The sequence below is a fragment of the Eriocheir sinensis genome, unplaced genomic scaffold (genome assembly GCF_024679095.1).
Source record: "Eriocheir sinensis breed Jianghai 21 unplaced genomic scaffold, ASM2467909v1 Scaffold698, whole genome shotgun sequence".
In the NCBI taxonomy this organism is placed as follows: Eukaryota; Metazoa; Arthropoda; class Malacostraca; order Decapoda; family Varunidae; genus Eriocheir; species Eriocheir sinensis.
In genome coordinates, this window is record NW_026112051.1 from 57,501 (window position 1) to 62,500 (window position 5,000).

General features: G+C 45.4%; 1 protein-coding gene across 41 annotated transcripts in view; it reads left to right on the forward strand.

Annotated features, from left to right (window-relative positions):
* The window catches only part of LOC126993895 (heme peroxidase 2-like), a 71,451-nt gene that overhangs the window by 32,377 nt on the left and 34,074 nt on the right, over positions 1–5,000 (forward strand). For 4 of the 41 annotated variants that reach the window (XR_007748427.1, XR_007748437.1, XR_007748441.1 and 1 more), the window contains 3 exons: positions 964–1,053; positions 1,936–2,086; positions 4,641–4,749. The exons of 33 other annotated variants lie outside the window; for them this stretch is intronic. The gene's annotated coding sequence lies outside the window, so the exon portion shown is untranslated. The remainder of the gene's footprint in view (positions 1–963; positions 1,054–1,935; positions 2,087–4,640; positions 4,750–5,000) is intronic. 4 more of the 41 variants (XR_007748435.1, XR_007748431.1, XR_007748432.1 and 1 more) reach the window with 2 other exon arrangements.

The window sequence follows — 5,000 nt, forward strand, 5'->3', positions numbered from 1 at the left end:
TATTGTTCTTGTTATTATGGAAGGGAAGGAAAGGAGAGAGAGATGGTAAAGGAGAGAGAGAGAGAGAGAGAGAGAGAGAGAGAGAGAGAGAGAGAGAGAGAGAGAGAGAGAGAGAGAGAGAGAGAGAGAGAGAGAGAGAGAGAGAGAGAGAGAGAGAGAGAGAGAGAGAGAGAGAGAGAGAGAGAGAGAGAGAGAGAGAGAGAGAGAGAGAGAGAGAGAGAGAGAGAGAGAGAGAGTGAGAGAGAGAGAGAGAGAGAGAGAGAGAGAGAGAGAGAGAGAGAGAGAGAGAGAGAGAGAGAGAGAGAGAGAGAGAAGAAAAAAAAATCGTATATGTAATTTTTTTCTCTTATTTTCTTGGTATTCTCCTCTCTCTCTCTCTCTCTCTCTCTCTCTCTCTCTCTCTCTCTCTCTCTCTCTCTCTCTCTCCTGAGGTGAGTCTCGGTCAAATCGTATACGTAATTTTTTTTTTCTTATTTTCTTTGTATTCTCCTTCCTTTCTCAACCTTTCTTCATTTCTTTCCTCACCTTCTCTTCCTCCCTCTCTTCCTCCTCTCTCTCTCCCTCCTTTCCTCCTCCTCCTCCTCCTCCTCCTCTCAAGTCCACTAATACTGAAGCACACGTAATCTATCAAACACATTCTATCAGGCATTTTAAATCACTATATTGTTATGAGTGAGTTTATCCTTGCAAAGTCTATCAATAAGTTCTAAGTCCTTTCCTTCCTTATATAGTGTGAGTGTGTGTGTTAATATGTCTACTAAATCTCTATGTTAGTGTGAGTTTTTTCCTTGCAAAGTCTATCAATAAGTTCTAAGTCCTTTCCTTCCTTATATAGTGTGAGTGTGTGTATTAATAAGTATACTAAATCTCTATGTAAGTCTGAATGAGTGTTTTCTAGCAGTCTGTCAATAAGTTCTTTGCTTGTGTCGTAAGTAATAATTCTAACGTGTGTAATTCTTGCAGGTCACGCTTGCCAAGATGCTCTGCGATAACTGTGATAATGTGGAGAGTGAGCAGCGGTCGGTCCGTCTTTGACCTTCCTGACCCCTTCCTGTAAGTGAGACTGTTTGGGGGTTAGGTCAGTATTGTTAAAGGTCACAGGCTCACATTACAACTGTTTCCCAAGGCCACAGAGAAGATTATCCGGGTTTTCTTGGGTGTTTTTTTCCGTTCAATGTGCAGAAGTCAGGTAAAACTTATATATATTTGACTAGGCTTTCGTATGAGTTGTAGGCATTTTCAGGGGTATTTTTATGACCCCAGTGGTAGTTTGAACCTTCCTCTGTACCATGAATCTGAGAAACATATCTGACAAGACTTTCATAGGAGTTTGGGGCATTTCCGGGGGTAGTTTTATGACCCTGGTGGTAGTTTGAACCTTCATCTGTACTGTGAACCTAAGAAATATATTTGACAAGACTTTCCTAGGAGTTCAGGGCATTTCCAGGGGTAGTTTCATGACCCTGGTATTAGTATGAACCTCCATCTGTACTGTGAACCTAAGAAAACATATATTTGACAAGGCTTTCATAGGAGATTTGGGCACTTCAGGGTAGTTTTATGACCCCAGTGGTAGTTTGACCCTTTCTCTGTACCAAGAACCTAAGAACACGCATATTTGATTAGGCTTTCATACGAGTTCAGGGCATTTCCAGGGGGAGTTTTATGACCCCAGTGGTGGTTTGACCCTTCCTCTGTACCAAGAACCTAAGAACACGCATATTTGACTAGGCTTTCATACGAGTTCAGGGCATTTCCAGGGGGAGTTTTACGACCCCAGTGGTAGTTTGACCCTTTCTCTGTACCAGGAACCCCAAAACACAGACATGAGAACCCAGTTAACCTCATTTTTGACCTCTGGAACTTGTCAACATGGGAGGCGGAAACTTCTCATCCCACCAACCAGACACTGTGATGATCCCATTGATGTTTCAGGAACCCTCGTGTGTCCCACCGTGACCTGCCGGGGATCAACCCGGAGCTGTGGAAGGAGCGCGTGTCATGTGGGGTCGGCAAGACTGATATTGACATCGGGGCAGCCGAGCGCATATCACCCTGTGTCATGTGCACCTGTACCAAGGAAGGGGTGAGTGATGTGTGTGTTTTCCTTGCTAGAGGGGGGTGAGGAAGGGTGACAAGAGTGAAGGGGTGAGTGATGTGTGGGGGGTGAGGAAGGGTGACAAGAGTGAAGGGGTGAGTGATGTGTGGGGGGTGAGGAAGGGTGACAAGAGTGAAGGGGTGAGAGATATGTGTTTGTCCTTGCTATAGGGGGGTGAGGAAGGGTGACAAGAGTGAAGGGGTGAGTGATGTGTGGGGGGTGAGGAAGGGTGACAAGAGTGAAGGGGTGAGAGATATGTGTTTGTCCTTGCTATAGGAGGGTGAGGAAGGGTGACAAGAGTGAAGGGGTGAGAGATATGTGTTTGTCCTTGCTATAGGGGGGTGAGGAAGGGTGACAAGAGTGAAGGGGTGACAATGCATGACTTTCCTTTCTATAGGGTGAGGAAGGGGTGACAGGAGTGAAGGGGTAACAATGCATGACTTTCCTTTCTATAGGGTGAGGAAGGGTGACAGTGCATGACTTTCCTTTCTATAGGGTGAGGAAGGGGTGTTTAAAGGTGTGATAGGAGTGAAGGGGTGACAATGCATGACTTTCCTTTCTATAGGGTGAGGAAGGGGTGACAGGAGTGAAGGGGTGACAATGCATGACTTTCCTTTCTATAGGGTGAGGAAGGGGTGTTTAAAGGTGTGATAGGAGTGAAGGGGTGACAATGCATGACTTTCCTTTCTTTAGGGTGAGGAAGGGGTGTTTAAAGGGGTGACAGGAGTGAAGGGGTGACAATGCATGACTTTCCTTTCTTTAGGGTGAGGAAGGGTTGTTTAAAGGGCTGACAGGAGTGAAGGGGGGACAATGCATGACTTTCCTTTCTTTAGGGTGAGGAAGGGTGACAGTGCATGACTTTCTATAGGGTGAGGAAGGGGTGTTTAAAGGGGTGACAGGAGTGAAGGGGTGACAATGCATGACTTTCCTTTCTTTAGGGTGAGGAAGGGTGACAGTGCATGACTTTCTATAGGGTGAGGAAGGGGTGTTTAAAGGGGTGACAGGAGTGAAGGGGTGACAATGCATGACTTTCCTTTCTTTAGGGTGAGGAAGGGTGACAGTGCATGACTTTCTTTAGGGTGAGGAAGGGGTGTTTAAAGGGGTGACAGGAGTGAAGGGGTGACAATGCATGACTTTCCTTTCTTTAGGGTGAGGAAGGGTGAGAGTGCATGACTTTCTATAGGGTGAGGAAGAGGTGTTTAACCCTTTCCTTGCGCGCGGTGCGGACGCCACTATTCCCTCGGGTGCAGTTGGGCTGTCCAATGGGGGGTCTCTTTTAACCTCTGTATCTCAAAAACTCTTCATCACAGCTAGAAACCAAAAACACCACTGGAAAGAGGAGGTCCAGATCTATAGGAGTCGGCTATGTATGCCTCTCTTGCGAACGTACGTGCACGTTCAGGGAGTGTTGAATGTTAACACTTACGTCGGTGTGTTAGTAAGTATATATTTATTGCTATCAAAACATCATATACATAGATACAAACAAAAACATCGTAAATTAAGCATCGGTCTGTGTGTGTGTGTGTGTGTGTGTGTGTGTGTGTGTAAGTTAGTAAGTAAATATTTATTGCTATCAAAACATCATATACATAGATACAAACAAAAACATCGTAAATTAAGCATCGGTCTGTGTGTGTGTGTGTGTGTGTGTGTGTGTGTGTGTGTGTGTGTTTAGAGAAGTGTTTAACCCGGTAACAGCGGGTATCATGTTTCTTAATGGTCCTTCTAAGCAAGAAAAATGAGGAAAATCATCATCCATACAAACCATTTCATAATATATATCAAAGCATTTGTGATCAGTTTATGTATCATCTTTTGGGGGGTGTTATATCATGGCACAAATTTGGCCCGTCGCTGCTACACGGTAAAGCCACAAATTTGGCCCATCGCTGCTTCACGGTAAAGCCACAAATTTGGCCCATCGCTGCTACACGGTAAAGCCACAAATTTGGCCCGTCACTGCTACACGGTAAAGCCACAAATTTGGCCTGTCGCTGCTACACGGTAAAGCCACAAATTTGGCCCGTCGCTGCTACATGGTAAAGCCACAAATTTGGCCCGTCGCTGCTACACGGTAAAGCCACATATTTGGCCCGTCGCTGCTACACGGTAAAACCACAAATTTGGCCCGTCGCTGCTACACGGTAAAGCCACAAATTTGGCCCGTCGCTGCTACACGGTAAAGCCACAAATTTGGCCCGTCGCTGCTACACGGTAAAGCCACAAATTTGGCCCGTCGCTGCTACACGGTAAAGCCACAAATTTGGCCTGTCACTGCTACACGGTAAAGACACAAATTTGGCCCGTCGCTGCTACATGGTAAAGCCACAAATTTGGCCCGTCGCTGCTACACGGTAAAGCCACAAATTTGGCCTGTCGCTGCTACACGGTAAAGACACAAATTTGGCCCGTCGCTGCTACCTGGTTAAGATTCCCAACCTAAATATTTTCCTGCGTCACCAATAACATATATCTAGATAGTGTTTAAAGATATACCAAGTCAATTTTTGGCTCACGTACGTTCAATAAACACTTTCAGAACAACTTTACGAGCTCTGCAAGACCAGCCTGGGACGTGTGATCTGCGACAGCAGCGACAAGCTCCAGCACGTCCAGCCCAAGGTCATGCTGGAGGCTGATTCCTTCCTGTAAGTATGAGAATGACGGTCAAACTATGAGGTTCTGTATGAGTCAGTATGTGCTGTTTTAATAAGTGTGTTTACGATAGTTTTAAGCTTGTATTCTTAAGCATCTCAGAGCGCCAGATCGCCTGTTTGAAAATAGTTACATAGATAAATAGAACGTGAATGTTGGATAGATGCGTGTGTGTGTGTTTATGTGACGAGCTATGTGTTACGTCTATGCATGTGTTGCCATTATGAGGGAATGTTTTGGGTTA